This window comes from Danio rerio, chromosome 9, assembly GCF_052040795.2.
Source record: "Danio rerio strain M-AB ecotype USA chromosome 9, GRCz13ab, whole genome shotgun sequence".
Classification (NCBI taxonomy): domain Eukaryota; kingdom Metazoa; phylum Chordata; class Actinopteri; order Cypriniformes; family Danionidae; genus Danio; species Danio rerio.
This window is the reverse complement of record NC_141029.1, coordinates 5299022-5320305: the sequence shown is the minus strand read 5'-3', so window position 1 is coordinate 5320305 and position 21284 is coordinate 5299022. Positions and strand designations below refer to the sequence as shown.

Below are 21284 nucleotides of genomic sequence, written 5' to 3'. Positions count from 1 at the left end.
GGTTCATATAACATTCAAATACCTACAAAAAATATCTCAAAAAACATCATCTTAAACCCAACAGGAACAATTTTATAGTTTTTTTTTCTTTGCTTACTATTGTTGCGATACCATTAATTCATCTTACGATGATGAATCATACCAGCTGAAGTATCACGATAACAAGTAATATTGCGATACTGTAATTCATAACTCAAATTACAAAGAAAATTGTCAGAAATACTATATTTTACATGCTATAATAGGTCTGCTTGAATTTAATTCAGAATTCCCTGATTGTTGACAAACGATTATTTGCGCTTCACTTCACATAAAATTTATATATATATTTTTTGTATTTATTTTAATACTTTACAAAAAATCATGTATGAAATCATGTAAAAATCACATAATTTCTGTCATATATGTGGACATATACATTTCATATATATATGAAATTCATATATATATATATATGGGACATATATGTTTCTGACATATATGGATTATATATGTTTTTTTTTCATATATGTGGACATATATGTTTCTGGCATTACTTTACATTCGATATATGTTTCTGGCATATATGTTGACATTTATGTATCTGACATATCAGCCTGATCTCACGAGAAAACATAAGTATTTTACGTTTTGCCAGTTTAGTGGCTAATTCGTACGAATTCGTACGAGTTCAGTCGTACGAAATGGTACGATTTTAAAAAGGAAGCGTGGCACCTGACCCCACCCCTAACCCCAACCGTCATTGGGGGATGAGCAAATCGTACTAAATTGTACGAATTAGATCGTACGAATTCATACGAATTAGCCACTAAATGAAAAAGTTACAAATTGCCGTGAGATTGTGTTGGACATATATAGACATATATGTTTCTCGCATATATGTGGACATATATGTTTCTGGCATATATGTTAACATAAATGTTTCTGGCATATATGTTGACATTTATGGTTCTGACATATATGTGGACATATGTTTCTGACATACATGGACATATATGTTTCTGGCATATATGTTGACATATATGTATCTGACATATATGGACATATATGTTTCTGGCATATATGTTGACATATATGCCTCTGACATATATGGACATATATGTTTCTGGCATATATGTTGATATATATATTTCTGACGTATATGGACATACATGTTTCTGGCATATATGTTGAGATATATGTTTCTGACATATATAGACATATGTTTCTGGCATATATGTTGAGATATATGTTTCTGACATATATGTTGACATATATGTATCTGACATATATGGACATATATGTTACTGGTATATATGGACATAAATGTTTCTGACATATATGTTGACATATATATTTCTGACGTATATGGACATATATGTTTCTGGCATATATGTTGAGATATATGTTTCTGACATATATGGACATATGTTTCTGGCATATATGTTGACATATATGTATCTGACATATATGGACATATATGTTACTGGCATATATGGACATAAATGTTTCTGACATATATGTTGATATATATGTTTCTGACATATATGGACATATATGTTTCTGGCATATATGTTGAGATATATGTTTCTGACATATATGTTGACATATATGTATCTGACATATATGGACATATATGTTTCTGGCATATATGTTGAGATATATGTTTCTGACATATATGTTGACATATATGTATCTGACATATATGGACATATATGTTACTGGTATATATGGACATAAATGTTTCTGACATATATGTTGATATATATGTTTCTGACATATATGGACATATATGTTTCTGGCATATATGTTGACATATATGTTTCTGGCATATATGTGGACATATATGTTTCAGTCATTACCATATTTATATGGGGGAGGAGGCAGGGAGGGGTTTTGCGCTCATGCATGTTGCTCTCAATTTCACGTTAATTCGGATGTACAAAAGAGAATATGCTGATTCCGCATACACAGTGTTTCATAAATCAGATTTTTTTTACTACATATGCACATTTACAGCTTTGTCCATACACAATGTTTTAGTATTAATTCAACGCAAGTCCTTACATGAGGCCTCTGCACTCCAGAACCCACAGATGGTGTGGGTTGTGGGTAGGGTTGTCATTCTACAAAACGTCAATATTCTGAAAATAAACTGTTCTAGGAACTAATTTCGGTACCAAAGCAAAACTCAATAAAAAAAGCAAAACATTAAGTAAACAACTATATATTTTTGATAATGAAGTTGAGCAAAATACAAATTATTCAAATGGCTATGCATGTTATTTTACTAATTAAAAAACATTATTTAAAAAGCATCAATTGTTTATAAAGGAAGAGACAGCATAATTCACATTTACGATGTCAGAAAGTGCTTTACCATAATATGGGCAATAAGGGATTATCTGAAAGTAAAAGTAGTATTGAGTATAGTTAAATATAGTACATAAAACACAGAATTACAGTTAGATTTTTAATATAAACAACATACAGTAGCCACATTGGTCTGTGATCTCTTAAGCCGGAACAAATTTAAATCGATTATTTAAAACCATTTAGACAGAAATACTTTTTACGATATCCAGTTGGAATTTCCTAAATATTTAATCTTGCATGTTTATTTCAACCAGACATTCAATCATAATAATTTAAATAAAATACATTTCTGGGAAAAAAACACTCTATTTAAATGATTGCTTTTGACTTTAATAAACAAACCAAGTGTATGCTACAAAATTTGCTCTCTGTCTTCAAGCCTACATCAAGCGTTTTTATAATGCAGCTTACAGATGTGTTATGCTGCGATAAATATGCCAGTGACATGATCAGAATATTTTGTAGTTTATGTTGCTATATGCACATTAAAGTGAGCTTTTATACAATATAATATACATTAAATACAAAATATTTATATTAGGTTACTAATACTGCATTGTTTTTATGTTTTTGGTACCAAAGTACCAGTTCTTTTGTTCACCTACCAGTTGTAGGTGCTTAATGGCTAATAAACGGGTATTTATCTTACTCACAGAAGAAACGAGGACACATTATTAAGGCCCTTTCACTGCACACAGGTGCCCTGTTTCAACATGGTTGAGGCCCATTTCACACAGGAGCCACAAATGAGTCCCCTCATTTAAATACAATTTTAGATTTCTTTTTTATTTTTTCATTTCTGATTGCTCAAGTCACCGGCCCGATTCTCTGTTCAGATGTAAAAATATTCAAATCCCAAGGTAGGGCAGGGTGTTTAGAGCATATAGGATCAGATAAGCGCTGCAGCAAGAGCTTTTATTTGTTTAAATGTGCAATAGGGAGCTCGGCGTGAGATATTGATTTGTGTATACACTGATCAATCACACCAAATCATTGGCTGTAAGCCCAAGGATCTCCTCCAGGCTACTAAGGAGAGGCAGACAGTGAGATCTGAGATGGCCTCTAAAGTCAAGAGGGCAATGCAAATGTATTTTAAACAGAGCTGTAACTGAGAGGAGGCCTTCAAATCAAATGAAGCCAGCATTTCAACACTATTTGAGCATATTCTAAACCTAATAACCGCATAGATCCTTGTCTTTTACTTTACATGTTCTGTGTTAAAAATATTAATATCCTTATCCTTAGATACAAAATAAACATTGATTTATTTTATCTCAATCTTTTTAAGTTTCCATCCAAAATGATACATCTCAGAGGAAAATTCATGCATGATTTTCCTGGTAGGCTAAAACTGAGGGCTTAATTGATGTTGGAATGAGTCCTTGCAGTCTTGAGTGAGACATGGTAGAGGTTCTGACCAGGGGTGTGTTTCCCAAAACCATTGTTGGCCAACTAAGGTCGCAAGTTCTGTCGTTACAAACATAGTTTGTTGATTTGGTGTTTCCCAAATCCACAGTTTCCCTATCATATAGAACATTTTACCCCGGTTTCACAAACAAGGTTTAAGGCTAGTCAAGATTAAATTGCATGTTTGATCTGTCTCAACTCAAAATAACTTGCGCAGAGATCTCTTAAAATTTGTCAGTGTCACTTTTTTTTGTCTTTTTTTGTTTTTGGCTTAACCTAAGCACTGTTTGTGAAACTAGGCCTTTAACATTTAAACTTGAAATGATTTATTACTTTTTTAAACACATTACAGTAATCTCTCAGGTGTAATTTGCTTAGTTTAAAGTATTTTTAAAGTTCAGTTTTAGCAATCTTCATGTTTACAATTGTGTTGCCTTCGTAGTTCACTTTGAAAACATTGATGTCATTTTGAACACAGCCTGTAACATCTCCAAAGCTTGTGAAAACAAAAAACGTAGCATACATTAATTATTTTAATTTATAGTAGATTATTTAATAGTATCTACACTGTATATGACCTGGACCTGTTGGTTAGAATATTTATTTATTTATTTATTTATTTATTTATTTATTTATTTATATATATATATATATATATATATATATATATATATATATATATATATATATATATATATATATATATATATATATATATATATATATATATATATATATATATATATATATATAGTGGTTTGCATGTGTCAAATTGTAAAAGTAGACTTTTCAAAATCAATTAAACAATATCCTATAATAATAATAATAATAATAATAATAATAATAATAATAATAATAATAATAATAATAATCATCATCATCATCATCAGTATCATCATCATCATCATCAATGGTCACAATCATCACAATCAGGTAGTGGCTTTTTGACAAAGGGTTTCCTGGTGGAGCTCTAATGTGAAGGTCTGACCACGCAGTCATACAGACACACATGAATTGCAGAAGTGAACAGGAACAAGTGAGATTTGACACTGATCATTCATACATCTTGTCCATTTTCTCAGACAGGGGTGTGACAAAGGAAATCGTCTCTTTAATCCAGTAGATGAGTCTGCTTTTTGTTTGCACCCAGCCTTGCAGAAAAAAAGCCACAGGGGACTGCAGCTCCTGTTCAGGTTGTGCATTTTCGCTGCTCAAAAGCGCACCGCTTCCTCTGTAAGAATTGACACATCAAAATAGATTCACTCGCTTGAAATGAATGTTGGAGGTTTTGTGTTTTTCTGCTTCATGCAAGACATAATCACCACCGCAAGGCTGGACAAAGTTTTCTATTACATGTAGCACACTGTTCATTTATAACTATTACTAATCATCAATATTACCACTAAATATAATAATAATTAGGATTTCAGTGCATTACAAAGTGTAATTTTTGCAGAGGTGGAAAGAGTTATACAATATTCTACTCAAGTAAAAGTACTGTTACTTCCAAAAAAGTATACTTGAGTAAAGGTAAAGTTACATGTCTATAAATCTACTCAAGTAAAAGTAAAAATTAACTCATAACAAATGTAGTCATGAGTAAAGAGTCAAGAGTATCTACAGTTGAAGTCCCCCTGAATTATTACAGCCCCTTTTTATTTTTTCCCCCAATTTCTGTTTAACAAAGATTTTTTCAACACATTTCTAAACACAATAGTTTTAAGGACTCATTTCTAATAACTGATTTATTTTATCTTTGCCATGATGACAGTAAATAATATTTGACTAGATATTTTTTCAAGACACTTCTATACAGCTTAAAGTGACATTTAAAGGCTTAACTAGGTTAGTAAGGTTAACTAGGCAGGTTAGGGTAATTAGGCAAGTCATTGTATTACGATGGTTTGTTCTGTAGACTATTGAAAAAAAAATACATAAATATTTCTATCCCTAAAATGGTGTTTTAAAAAATTAATAACTGTTTTTACTCTAGCTGAAATAAAACAAATAAGACTTTCTTCATAAAAAATAAATAAATAATAATAATTAATTAAATATGATCAGACATACTGTGAATATGTTTTCCCCTATTAAACAATATTTAAAAAAGATTAAAAAAAAAGGGGGGGGGGGCTAATAATTCTGACTTCAACTGTGTGTGTGTGTGTGCGTATACTAGTTACTTGCACTATAAAACTAGTTGAGCCTTTAAATTGGCCTTTAAGCTTAATACTAGTGTCTTGAAAAATATCTAGTCAAATATTATTTACTGTCATCATGGCAAAGATAAAATACATCAGTTATTAGAAATTAGTTATTAAAACTATTATGTTTACAAATTTGTTGAACAAATATTCTCTCCATTAAACAGAAATTGGAGAAAAAATAAACAGGGTCTAATAATTCAGGGGGGCGAATAATTCAGACTTAAACTGTGTGTGTATACATATATACACACACGCACAAACACACAAACACACACTGCTGTAAAATTTTACGTAAAACGGCAGCAGAGGTTGCCTGAACTTTTTCGTAAAAAAATTTGGTGGCAACATATGTAAATATATGTATATATATATATATATATATATATATATATATATATATATATATATATATATGTATATGTATATATATATATATATATATATATATATATATATATATATATATATATATATATATATATATATATATATGTATATGTATATATGTATATATATGTGTGTGTGTGTGTATACCAATTACATTGCCACCGTATTATTTTACGAAAAAGTTCTGGCAACCTCTGCTGCCGTTTTACGTAAAATTTTACAGCAGTGTGTGTTTGTGTGTGTGTGTATATATATATATATATATATATATATATATATATATATATATATATATATATATGTTGGGATATATATATATATATATATATATATATATATATATATATATATATATATATATATATATATATATATATTATTGTATATATATATATATATATATATATATATATATATATATATATATATATATATATATATATATATAGCAGGAAAAAACAAATGCTATGGAAGTCAATGGATACAGCTTTCCAGCATTTTTTTTTCTTTTTTTCTGTTGCATTACTTTATATATTTATTATATTATACTCTAACGTTTATGATTTGAAATGTAGCAAAGTACTATACTTTAGGCAAATCATACTTAAATAAAAGTAAAATTACTGATTTTAAACACTACTCTAAAATGTACAAATTCTCACAAAAATTACAGTAATGTGAGTTTATGTAATTTGTTAAATTCACCTATTTATTTATTCCTAAATATGTAAGTCAAATCTTTAATAAATCTATTCAGAAATATATTCGGTCCCACTTTATATTAAGTGTCCTTAACTATTATGTACTTACATCAACAAAAAAAAAATAAATACAATGAACTTACTGTTTTTATAATGTGTTTGAGAACACTTGTGGTGCTTTTGAGTTGGGATAGAGGTTGGGTTATGGCAGGTTTGGTGACATGGGTAGGTTTAAGGGTGGGTTAAGGTGTAAGGGATGGTCAACAGTGTATTTACAAATGTAATTACAAAGGTTAATTACAGATGTAATTACATACATGTATTTAATCAAGCATAAGTACACAATAAATACATGTATTTACACAATAAGTACATTTTAACAAACCGTACATATTAGTTAAGGCCACTTAATATAAAGTGGGACCACATATTCTAATTGAAATAGAAATTACAGGCATTCTTTTTACAGACTTTCATTGAAACCATTTATTTCCAATCCTGCTATAGCCTTTCAGTGCCTGTGTAATTTAGTATTAGTATGTTGGGATGTAGCTGGAACAGCTAATAGCAATATAATAGGATTCAATTAGCTTCTGGTGTTGATGCATAATAACATGATTAAGTGAATGAGTGTAATCTGAAGAGAGTTAAACCCCCAGTGATTGAAAATAACCTGGGATGCAGGTCTCTAAACAGCCATGTCAATCCTTAACATCTTTTCTTGTTATTCAGTGAATTTCTATCCCATGTAACGCTGTTTTTTTTCCATGTTGGCTGAAGTGTGAGAAGCTAGGCTAAGCTTTGGCACACATACAAAGAGATAATTATTATTAACATTTAGCTGCTCTAATGCTAATTTCAACTTTAGAAATTAAAATAAATAAGGTCGTTATCATCTGCTAGTGTATTTGCATATCTCACAGGTGTACTTATTCTCGAGCGCTACAGAACCTTCCCTTCCCGAGTCAAATCAGTCAGCTCCAAACCAACAAAAAAAAAAAAAGAAGTGTTCATTTATCCCAAAATTTGCACCCAACACAGAAATCATGCAAATGAAGCCCCAGTACTCAATTGGAAGACACAGCATTTAGGTGACATTAATCAAAACTAAATATGCAGGCAAAGGTGAGGTAATCCCAACCGTCTCTGCCACAGTCGCAGCTGCTGACGGCGCTGTCAGTTTTATACTGCAATACTGAATCAACTGAAGTGAGATAAGAGATTTCCTCATTTACAATGTAGGTTTAAGCAGAAATCTGAAATTCATTTTTAATTTGATGCTGAATTGTGTATATTGATATTTAGTTTTTTTGAATAGACATGAAAGAATGTAATATATATTACTGTTAAATACCAGTACCGGGTCTGTGATGTCATCGACTTTCGCTTTCAGATTTAAAGGACTAGCATTGCACCAGACCCCCTTAAGTGGTTTCATTTGAAAGTGTAGAATCTATATTTTATGCTCATATGCATCACTTTGGTTTTTATAATACTGTACAAAAGTCATTTACACTTAAATGCATAGTATTTTGGATACCCGAGCTGGGTATTGAACATTGGTGCATTTTCATATTCTTCATATGGTTCATATATGACACATGTACAAGTTATAGCTCAAATGAAAGCTCTTGCCAGTGCTCATACAGTTTTAGCGTTCTTTTTACTGAATTATATTCATATATCAAACAGTTGTCGAATGAATCGCGGTGTTTCCATGACACAGAAGTGAAAACAATACATTTATGATCAATAAGCAGCCCCAGATAGCACATACAGCTGTCATCTCTTACCTTATGCTGTGTGCTTCAGGGCCATTCTCCTCTGTTTTTGAGGTGATGTGCATAAGTAATCCTTTTATCTGTCTGACGTGGTCCAATCACAGTGAATTATGTTTGATCAAACAAAACAATAGTGAAATTTGAAAACAATGATCGATCCCTGTGGCTTGTACAGCACCTCTCATCAGTTGGAATACAATAACTTTTGCATAGATTATGGTAGACATTTTTTTTTCCTATGATTACAGACATGTTTTAATATAATCTATTTGCATTGCTGAGGGGAAATTAGTGAAAATTCACTCCATTTAGAATTTGAAAGGTCGCGGGAACATTTTCAGTGGGTCGCGGAGTGTGTGGTCAAAAAAACAACAAAAGTTTAATTTTTAACTTGTTTGACTTTTATTTTGAAATGCGTGCATGACAGCCCTACCGTTTGACATGTGAAATTTCATTTAATTATAGCAACAAATATGTCGAAGCGCAAGTATGACCCTGAATATGTAAAAGTATGGATTTACATATATTGACGACAAAAAAACAGACTTAAAGCCTCAGTGTGTCATAAATAGCGAGATGCTAACAAGAGAGCACAAAACCTTCTAAATTAAACCGATATTTAGAAACCAGGCAACATGTTTTATTAACAGTTCGGTTTAGTTCATGGTAACTGAACAGGCCCGGATTGGCTAATCGGGAGGACCAGGAGAATTCCCGGTGGGCCGGTCCGTTTTTTGGCCGCGAGGGCCGGTGTCCCTAGCTCGAGAATCTATTGCTCTCAGCAGTCACACTTTTTAAATTAATTTGTTTATTTACTTGACCGCAGTCTTCTCATTCATTATTTAATCGCAGCTCTGCTCTTATTATATACAGCCAGCCTGCAGATTAATGATGATATAACTCCGATGAGTTACTTCATGTTGTACAACTGTTGTGGTCCAGTGGTTAGCACGTTAAATTACATCGCCGCTGACTCGGGTTTGATCCTCGCCTGTTACTGTTTTCATTTTTATTGTTAAGACATAAAATACTGTTAGGGTTGTTGAACATTTGAAGTTCTAAAGCAGCTGTTTTCTCAAAAAAAGAAGTGATCGTGTCATTAGAAACTGAATTGGAAATGACCTTATTTTAATATAGTCAGTTGTGAACTGAGGTGGGCCGGTCTGAGGCTTGAAACTCCAGGGCTGAAAAGGAGTCCCACTCCAGCCCTGTAACTGAACCTTTCCTTACCCTAACCATTGTTTACCATATTTGTCGTTTTTACTTTGTAATATTTCTATAATTTAATGAATTTTTTTTTTAAATGACAGGAATAAAATATTGTTTATGTGTAAGTATTGGTGATGTTCTTATGATTTATCTGTCAGTACTTGTGTATGTTAACAAATAAATACAAATGAATTTTAATTCCTAAAATTGTATTATATAAGAATTTGGGTCGCGGCTTAATGACCATGTAAAAATGTGGGCCCATGGCCAAACCAGTTGAGAACCCCTGCTCTAATGTACAATGATCTGAATTATTAGACGTATTAAGTCAAAATACTCATAGCAAGGTTTTGTTTACGGTCAAGTGAACCCATTTATGGCTGTAGATATTCTACAGTTGAAGTCAGAAGTATTAGCCCCCCTGAATTATTAGTGCCCGTTTATTTTTTTCACCAATTTCTGTTTAATGGAGGTAAGATTGTTTCAGCACATTTCTAAGCATAATCGTTTTAAAAACTTATTTCTAATAACGGATTTATTTTATCTTTGACATGATGACAGTAAATAATATTTTACTTGATATTTTCTTCTTCTATACAGCTTAAAGTGACATTTAAAGGCTTAACTAGATTAATAAGGTGAAGGCAGGTTAGGGTAATTAGGCAAGTTATTGTATAATGATGGTTTGTTCTGTATATTACCGAAAAAAAAAAATAGCTTAAAGGGGCTAATAATTTTGTCCCAAAAATGGGTTTTAAAAATTGAATAACTGCTTTTAATCTAGCCGAAATAAAACAACTAAGAATTTTTCCAGAAGAAAAAATATTATCAGACATACTGTTAAAAATTTCCTTGCTCTGTTAAACATCATTTGGGATATATTTAAAATAAATAAATAAAATCAAAAGGGGGCTAATAATTCTGACTTCAACTGTATGTATGTAGCTAATGTGCCACTTCTCTGATCAGTTTAAAAAGTAATAGCACAGAAAGACATGGACTTCATTCCATATCTCATGAGTATAATTCCTTTAAATCTATCCATGTCATGTTTAAACAATATTAAGTATGCTTACTTTAGCATTTACTTTAAATAGAACTGACAAATCACAGGTGCAGATAAAAAAATGCTGACTCTGAACGTAAGCTTAAGATAAATGAGGGCCAGTTTCAGTGCTCTTGTTGATTAAGCCTGACAAAATAAACTCCTGTAATATTTATAGACAGACAGAGTGACAGACTCCTTAACAGATGATGATCTAAGTCATCAGTCATCTTTTAACCCATTGCTGTCTCCAAACCTCGCCGTTCGGAATTTAATTTGGAACACCCCGTCTAGCTTTCACATTGGTTATACAACACCTATTACGAAAAGATAGATAGGTAAGCCCAGCGTACAAGCTTACGTATAAGCATTTAAACGGACAGTAAATACGGACAAGCTGTTTAAGGCAGGAGCGCACCCCACAACCCTGAAACAGCATCGATGACAACTTGCAAATGCACCTCTTCCCCACTCATGTGGGATCCACAGACATCATAACAAAGAGCATTTACGTAGGAAGAGCCGGCGTGGGGCTAACGTCAGGGCAGTGGTGCAGAAAGGGCTTAGAGCCGATCAGACCTTCCCCTGGCAGCGCCACACATTGAAATGCAAATATCTAGGCAGGGTTTCCACCCCGCGCGCCACTCACAAATTGAAAAGCAGTTTTTATCTATGCTAATGCAAGCATGGTAATTGAAGTTAATCAATCAATGCTAGCTCTCACTAAAACCTTGAACATGATTGAATAAAGTAATTATCATTCAGGGAAGAATGATGAAGTTGTAGACAGCATGAACCTTATTAAAGGAGGATTTTGAGTCACAATGGCTTAATTTAGTGGGCATCCTCTTTCCGTGGCTCATTTTCCCCATCCACATGCTGCATTTAAGAAATCTCGTGCTATCTCTCCGGCCTTAAACACATTTTAGCCAAGAAGCAGTGGTCTCTCTCTCTGTACCATTTAAATATCTCTGCTGTCTTAATGCTATCAAGCACAGAAGCAGGGCGAATGCAGTTAATGAGTTGTCATTCAGTCAAAGCCAGACCAAAAGATGACTGAAATTAATCCTCCCTTTATAATGTCTTTGATAAGCTCAATTAAGCTTCAACCTGCCAGCAGAGCGTCCCCCCACTAAAGTGACACCTCCCCTCCTAAGCTTCATGTAAAATCTCCCCCTTAAGGAAATGTGACATTCCCTTTGCCGGACTCAACCCTGGCCCTTCTAATTCACACTTGATGTTTCTGTTATTTCAGGGTAGAATGACAATCATACATGACTGCCAAAGTAGCGGATGAAAAAGAGATGTCCACGTCAACCGTCCTTGAGCTCAGCCTGATGCGCGCTCCTGTCAGCGAAGGCACAGGTAATTTAGCCTCCTTTGGTCAGGCCTTGGCTCTCAGCCTCCGGCTGGGCTAGTTAAAGACCTTCTGCAGTATGTCACCCAGTTTAATATTCACCCTACATAATTATGCAGGATTCACAGTGCTATCAAACTGCAATTCAAATTAGTTCAGGATTAAAGGCACAGTGCAGTGCTGTTTCCTTAATTGCATTGTACTGCACTGATCACATTCAAATAGCCATTACTCATTCCCTCTGTAGAGCAATAAGTCATAGGGATTAATGCTTGGGCAGGTGACAGGGCCAGACCATTAAAAGGCAGTTATGCAGAAAGCATGGCTGAGTTTTATTCACGTTAATGAAATCAGTGAAATGAAACTGTAATAGATTTATCAAAGCTCCGATGGATTTGCAGTAAATCAGTTTGATTCAGGCAATCAAACTGGACAATAGAGATAGTTTTCAGACGGCGTTGCCGGGTGGCACGAGGCGGCATGTGAGGAGAGCTGATATTCTTCTGCTCTTGGATTTGTGGCATGCCGGCGGCCTATTCCCAGAGCGGGACAGCTAATTTCAGACAGCTGAATGTGCCAGTGCAGTGACTGATAAAATGTATGGCCTTCCAGTTCAATGGCATATTCCTCTATCCATGCTGTCGCAAATCCCCTTTTTTCTTTCATTTTCTCTTTCCCTTTTCTCCGCTCAATATTTCTCTGGGTCGTGCCTTATGGATGTAATCCACGAGGAAGTGGTTGAGATGAATGTTAAGAATAATCAAAAGTATTTTTTTTTAAAAAGTAGTTTACTTATTATTTATGTTAGTTTGCATAATATAAAGGATACTGCTTTTAAAATATTGCATGGCAAACTTCAGTTTATTGTAAAATATGAAGAAAATAATATGTGAATGAGGGCGAGGCAATGCCGCAGTAGGTAGTGCTGTTGCCTCACAGCAAGAAGGTTGCTGGGTCGCTGGTTCGAACCTCGGCTCAGTCGGCGTTTCTGTGTGAAGTTTGCATGTTCTCCCTGCCTTCGTGTGGGTTTCTTCCGGGTGCTCCGGTTTCCCCCACAGTCCAAAGACATTCGGTACTGGTGAACTGGGTGGGTTAAATTGTCCGTAGTGTATAAGAGTGTGTGTGAATGTGTGTGTGGATGATTCCCAGAGGAGGGTTGCGGCTGGAATGGCATCCGCTGCGTAAAAACTTGCTGGATAAGTTGGTGGTTCATTCCGCTGTGGCGACCCCGAATTAATAAAGGGACTAAGCCAACAAGAAAATGATTGAATGATACGTGAATTATACAAAAAACCTGGGGCCTCATGTACGAAGACTTGCGTGGAAATCTTACTAAAACATTGCGTACGCACAAAGCTGTAAATGTACGCAGAAAAAATTTCAGATGTATGAAACACTGCGTACGCCGAATCTCACACATATTCTTTTGTACATCTGAATGAACGTGAAACTGAGCGCAACATGCACGAGCACAAAACCCCTCCCTGCCTCCTCCCCCGTATGAATATGCTAATGACTATGCTAATGGCAAAACCCAACGAAAAAGCAATGGCAAAAGCAAGCAAAAAGAGAAACTTTGAACAGAATGTGAATTGGAGGTGCTGCTTTCGGAGGTAGACCGGAAAAAAGTGGTGTTATTTGCAAGTTTGTTCTTCGGAATTAACAACAAAAGAAAAAAATAGAGTGGGAGAGTTTAGCTGATGCAGTTAACACAGTTGGGTCTGAACATCGCACTGAGTGCATTAAAAAAAAAAGAAATAGTGTGGTTTATATCTATAAAATGTTGCAGAACGCTTATCAGTCTCAGTGGCGCGCTCGTAAGACGCATGTGATCATAAATTGATACGTTCGAGCATGAACGCGGCTCGAATCCAGCGTCTAATGAACTCTTTCTTTTTCCCTCGCTACATATCAGATTTTGCCAACTATTTATCACGAGAAAGACAAGTAGGCATCATCAATAAGTTCATATCAATAAGCATCATATTTTATTTGCACATTTATTGAATGGAAATGTTTCAGATTCACGCATGCAAATTCATCTTCAGATAGTGTCTTTATAGCAATGTGCGTGCAGTAGATTGCTCAGATTACATTGGGAAAACAGGCGACTGCTGCAAATTGTGCTTTAATGTTTAGCTGGTCAAATGTATGGTATGGAAACCTTATATACCTGCTGAACCCGTCTCATACAGCTGCAATTGCAAGGCTCAGACACTTTGTAGAGAGCAATTTAACACAACTGCCTCTAGGAGTCGCCAATGGAAATAAAACAGACACGCACAAAAAATGTGCGTACGCCAGCCAGAAAGCTGCCGTGAACCTGCGCACATTCCCACGTTCAGTTCATTGTTAGTAAATCCAAACGTGAGCGATTCTGAGCGTGAAACCTGACGTACGCAAAGTTTTTGTGCGTATGCAGCGTTGATACATGAGGCCCCTGTTCTATATCAACTGGTAAATAGAATTAAATTTCACCAGCCATTACTAGGCCCACATGGAATCTGCGCGCGCAGAATTCAGCAGATTTTTAGCCCAGCATTAATTCTGTTTATTTACTTGAGTAAATGTGTGTAAATCTATATTTATTCAGTTTTTAAATGAATTACAATAATATTACTGACTAATATGAAAATGTTATTGTGTATTAAATGTTAAATCTGATTTTTTTACAATACAGTTTGTAAAGTCATATTTTCTATCTTTTGATAGAGATATAGGGTCCTATCATACACCCGGCGCAATGTGGCACAAGGCGCGACGCAATTGTTGTTTGCTAGTTTCAGCTTGACACAAGAGTTGTTTTGACGTTTTGCGCCACACTGTTTAAATAGTAAAAGCGTTTGCGCTCATATGTGCACCCATAGGCGTTCTGGTCTAAAAAAGGAGGCGTGTTGAGGCCAACCCAAGCTCATTCTGAAAACGTAGTCCCGCGGACGTTTCTGGAGACAGCGGAATACGTCCCGGGGGGTATGTACGGCTGCGTTTATTTTTTCAGGCGAACGCTGCGGGGCGGTGTGACGCTGTTCCCTTTCGCACTTGCCTTACCTCCTTGTGGAGGGCTTCCCCGCTGCAACCTGTTTGTCCACTCAGCTCAGTGTGTACGTCGACAGGCTTGAGATGCAGAGAGGAGTTGACCATGGCGACCGGTTTTGAGTCCGGGGAAGAGCAGTTTCAGCAATCAGGTAAGACAAAAACAGAATCCCAAAAATTAAGTGAACGAGTTTCGTAACAGGGTGAGAATGCGGCAAAATCCGAAAAAAATCAGGGCTTTTATTTTTTGGACGGCTATTGTGAACTGTTGCTCGTGTTTAGGGAAGCGAGCGGGCGGGCGGGTCGATCGGTAAAATTGGTTGGGTTCAGGGAAGGAGGAGGGTGAGTTGGCCGGCCGCGCAGTCAATCATCCGGTCAGTCGGACAGCGGCCTCCGGCGGGTTCACGCGAGAACAGCGCGGGCGCGGAGAGGCGTCTGAGGTGCAAAAAAGCGTGCAACAGCGGCCTCTCGCGGATTCGCGAAAACAAAAACTGCAGCCGTACGTACCCGCCGGGACGTATTCCGAGGTCTCCAGAAACGTCCGCGGGACTACGTTTCCACAATGAGCCTGGGTTGGGTGAGGCGCAACTATAAAAGTCTGTTTAATAGACCAGCTTAGAGGAGGTCTAAAGTCCATCACAGAGCGCGATAGTTGTGCGCCTTGCTTAAACATTGCTTAATACACACAGGATGTACAGCAGTAAAAAAATAATAATAATGAAAAGATTTACAAATGAAAAAGAATGAAAGGATTAAAATATTACAAAAATATTATTTTCAAGCCTACATAAATATAAAAACCACCACCTCCATGCCTTCTTCATCTCGGGGGGCTTTTTTAGTTTATTCATGACAATTTGCTTTTGTATAATGTTATTATTATTAGCTGTATTATTTAGTATTTGCATATTTATATTTGTTTTATTAAAAACAAGCTTAGATTTGTCTATCGGTCAGGTTTTACACCATATGGGGCACAGATTGTGTGTTTCGATATAACTCAGTTGTTTGAGCACACTTCGTTATTGTTCATTTATTCTTATGCTGGAAATTAGAACTGAATTTAGAAATAGTTTTGAAACAAATCTATGCGCTTAATAAACAAAATAATATATATGTCAAAATGTGTGTGTGGACACTACGGACAATTTAGCCTACTCAATTCACCTGTACTGCATATCTTTGGACTGTGGGGGAAACCCGAGCACCCGGAGGAAACCCACATAAATGCAGGGAGAACATTCAAACTCCACACAGAAACGCCAACTGACCCAGCCCAGGCTTGACCCAGCGACCTTCTTGCTGTGAGGCGACAGCACTACTTACTGCGCCACTGTGTCATTTAGTATAACATATTTTGGTGGGCTTTTTTTTTATACGCTTTGCAAAGACAACTTATTTTTGCTACCCTCTTAAGATTTTTAATAATGTGTTGATCATTTGTACAGTGTTTTGATATTTGTTTTGAGCAGTTTTTTCAAATTCTAAACTCTCTCCCTCTCTCTCTCTTTCTCTCTCCCTCTGATTTAATGACCTGCACAGAATGGATGTTGGGTTTTGAGGTGGCCTTAATGAGTCGTCTACTGTATAGCATAAATTCGAAATAAAACCAATTAACCCCAATCAGTGGAAGCTCATCTAAGTGTGTGTGTGTGTGTGTGTGTGTGTGTGTGTGTGTGTGTGTGTGTGTGTGTGTGTGTGTGTGTGTGTGTGTGTGTGTGTGTGTGTGTGTGTGTGTGTTAGTTAATGGTTCAGTGCTGCCTAAATCATTGATTAGAGCAGCATTAGTAAATGACCATCTGAGTGGTGATGAAGCCTGTTAGCGCTAATACAGAGCCCACGGTCATTATTTTACATCTTAGTCTCCATATCTAACGCACTAATCCAATATCAGATTTTCGTATTAATGTTTCACATGCTTGTCTGCCTTTGTTTTGAATATGGCTTATTTGTTGGAGGAAAATAATGATATGCAGAAACCTATAAGTTCACACATGAGTCTGAAGTCTTATGATGGAGCACATTGCTTCCGGGACAAAATTTAGCTGAATCAGTTTTATTCTTGAACTGCACCAGAGTTCTACCACTGCTCTGCTGCATCCATTGTATGTTGAATATGGTGTGTAATATTATTGTCATAGATTAGTGTTTTAACCCCCCCCCCCCCCCCCCCTCCGTTCCTCTATGTAAAGTGACTTTTTTTGTACAATTTACATTGCAGAAAGCACTATAGAGATAAATTTGACATGCATGTATACTGTATGTATACATTGTTTACGTGTCTTGTTTTCAAAATATGACCAGGGCCAAATTTTAAAGAGTACCTATTATGGGTTTTTGACCTCCCATGCAGTGTGTAACACAACTCTAAGTGAATGAAAACATCCAGCTGAGGTTTAAATCTAAAAGTGCAGCATGTTTAAAAACTATTGATTCTTTAGTGGAATATTTGACTCAGAGTCGAATAAGCGAATCGAGTTGGGTACGGATTGACGTCGATATGGTACATCACCAAATATGTACTTCCAGTTCCATTAAAATGTGCACGCGCTTTCACTTCAGTCCCCAGCGGAGCTGCTGGGGATCACGGGACTGATCATGATGACTGATCATGATCACTGATCACTGACAGATGGAGATTCGGCTGCGGGGAATAAAGGGTTAAAGTTAGTTTTCACAACAGCATAGTATAGCTAACCTAGTGCTGTCTTTGTTCCCGTCATTTTTCTGATGATTGATACAATAACATACGCTGCAACGCGGGATCCGCCGACCCATTGCTATTGAAAGAGCAGCAGAGACTATATGACTTTGTCAGACTTTGAATGGGACTTTGTCAGTATCTTTTACAGTTCAAATGGACCAGTTTCTTCATCCTCCGGATCATAACATGTAAGTGTGATTAAAGTTCAATTCAATTCAATTCAATTCAGCTTTATTTGTATAGCGCTTTTACAATGTAGATTGTGCCAAAGCAGCTTCACATAAATAGTCATAGTAACTTTATCAGGGTAGTTCAGTGTTTAGTGTTTAAGTTCAGTTCAGTTTAGCTCAGTTCAGTGTGGTTTGAAGTCATTATTGAGAGTCCAAACACTGAAGAGCAAATTCATCGATGAGTAGCTTTGTTTAATTGGGTGTTGTAAGTTGTAATCACCCCGCGTGGCTTGTAATCACGTATTGTTTATAGATCAGTGCTTGTACTGTATCTCTCAGGTTAAATCTGTATGGGGCTGTTCACATATCGCATCCAAAACCACGTTAAAAACGTGACACGTGCTTCTTACTTTACCGTTTTTAGTGCATTTCTGAATTGGTGATCCTCTGCTGTTTGCCTTTGCTATGGACACCATCAGCTGTTCCTACACACACGTGGCGTGGCCAATTTTCTAAATAGTTCAACTTTTTCCACTGTGTGGATTAATACTGAATGTGTGTCGTTGTTATTACTTGGGGTTATGGTTAAGAGTAGAGCAATATGGTGGTCTTTAACTGCGTTGATTTTTTTCCTTTTTTTACGTTGGGCTCTAACACACCCTCTGGCTGCTATTTCATAGGCGTGGCGGGCTTTTCTCTCTGTCTCGTGCTGAATGCAGTCGACCAATTGCAACAGACTGGGTCATCGGACCAATCAGCACAGATTAGCTTTGCACTAAGGAGGGCTTATATGGGAGTCATTGGGATAATTTGGTAAAAATAAATGCGTATTATAAGACAATAAAAAGTTTTATTTTTGACCTTGCAAGCATATCAGCATGTTGTTGGAGACCCCTGAAACCAAATTATGACCTTTTTAATGCAAAATAGGGGCTCTTTAAAGAACTTCAAAGAAATTTTGCATCCTGTTGTGTAGTTAAATTCTTCAAGTGAATTCTTGCTGGAGCTCTACTACATATTGGCTGTTTCTCAATAAGCATTCTTCAGCATTCTTGCGTTCTCGTGTTCTCATGTAATACCTTTATCAAACACCAAAGTTTAGTTCCAAAACTGAAGACTGCAAGAACGGAGGATGCGTGAAAGTTCCCTGATGTGTTCTTGATATCGAGGATGCGTCTTGACTTGACTTGAGTCATTGTGGCTGAATGAAGAAGGTGGGTAGCGCAGCATTTTATATAGATTCATTGTAAAAGTCCAGAGATATAGCTTATTTGTCTCAGTTTCCCTAAATGAGACGGTGAAAGTAAACATTAACATAAATAAAAATCGTAATAATGGAATCACTTTAAGGATGTTTATTTGCTGAAATGCGCATTAAAATCTCTTTTGAGGGTGGTGTTGTTCGGGTAGTTTAAAACAGGGGTTTTCAAACTGTGGGTCGCGACCCACTAGTGCACATGTGTCAAACTCAGTTCTAAAAGGGCCGCAGCTCTGCACAGTTTAGTTCCAACCCTAATTAAACACACCTGATCAAACTAATTGAGTCCTTCAGGCTTGTTTGAAACCTACAGGTAAGTGTGTTGGAGTAGGGTTGGAACTAAACTGTGCTGGGCTTCGGCCCTCTAGGAATTGAGTTTGACACCCCTGCACTAGTGTGTCGCACAGTGAACAAAGGTGGGTCGCGCAACATCACAGCTATATTTACATTGCGGTGAATCAAAACCAGTACGATTGACGGCAATAACTCAAAAACTTCTTACTCTAAAAATATCTAAAGTGTGTTTCCTATAAAAAGACAAAGCTAATTGTGTTTCACAGCTGTTTTATTGCTCGACATTACGAGCACTGCTCCGTTTGAGACCTCGCAATCTGCGTTTACCCAGTAGAGCTCGCGCTGAGCGGTGCTCTCAGTAAGGGACCGTCGGAAAAGTGCTTATTTTTTTCCGTTTTTTTTTTTCTTTTCTTTTTTTTTTGCTCCGTCCTGCGTGTTTTATTTCAAACAGTACTAATTTTCTCTTAAATGAGCACAAACAGTTATTAAAGTAGTCGAATGCTTCATTATAGATCTGTGCATTCTAACATTAAAACGTATCAAACAAAACAAAATGAGAGATTCATTTGCTGCACTTCACTAAATAACTATAGTAACTTTAATCAATATACAAATACAATCAAAAGTGAAATAGCTTTTATTGTGTTCTATATGGTTATATATTGTATCATTTGAAGCTATTTGTTGTCCCATATTTTTACATCCCAACGATGACAGATTGCTAATCAATAAATAGCTATAGGGCTATCCGTTAGTTTTAACATCAGCTAATGTTATGGAAGGGCATAGATGTTATGGAAAATATAGTAATGTAACTACCCCCATCATTCCTTCCTCAAGCAAATGTGTAAATATTAGATCTATTCAGCTATAATGTTAATTGCATTGGCATATTTATCTGACGTTTTCCCAGCTTGTAGGAGTCGATCAAAAAGCTTTTTAGTTTCTTATGACTATACACTAGCTGTGGAATTTACTGCGATGTGACCGGGCTTGATCATAATCAAGGGGCTTGCTCAAAGGTTGATCATAGTCTCTTCTAAAAAAAAAAGAAGAGTGTCTTTTTCAACAGAAAAATGATCACAGTTACAGCCAGCATCCCACAAAAAGCACTTCGTGCCTTATTTTGTGCATATCAAATCGCAAAATATAAAAAGCCACGCACCATATATTTTTGACTGCATTGAATGGATACATTTTTTTACCCATTTTTCCATATTGAAATATTATGGTGGGTCTTGAGATTGAATTACTTGCCTAGGTGGGTCCCGGAATAAAAAAAAAAATTGGGAATCCCTGGTTTAAAAGACCCACCTCTCACTGACAAAGGTTCAGATTTGTCACATACATGAGCTCATTTGTCCTTGTTTGACTGC

At 35.9% G+C, this 21284-nt stretch overlaps 1 long non-coding RNA gene across 1 annotated transcript in view; it reads left to right on the top strand.

Moving 5' to 3' along the window:
- The window catches only part of LOC147835223 (uncharacterized), a 150837-nt gene extending 138380 nt beyond the window's left edge, over nucleotides 1-12457 (top strand). Inside the window, exon 3 of the long non-coding RNA XR_015499137.1 lies at nucleotides 12348-12457. This is a non-coding gene — a long non-coding RNA (uncharacterized LOC147835223). The remainder of the gene's footprint in view (nucleotides 1-12347) is intronic.
- Nucleotides 12458-21284: the final 8827 nt, after the last annotated feature.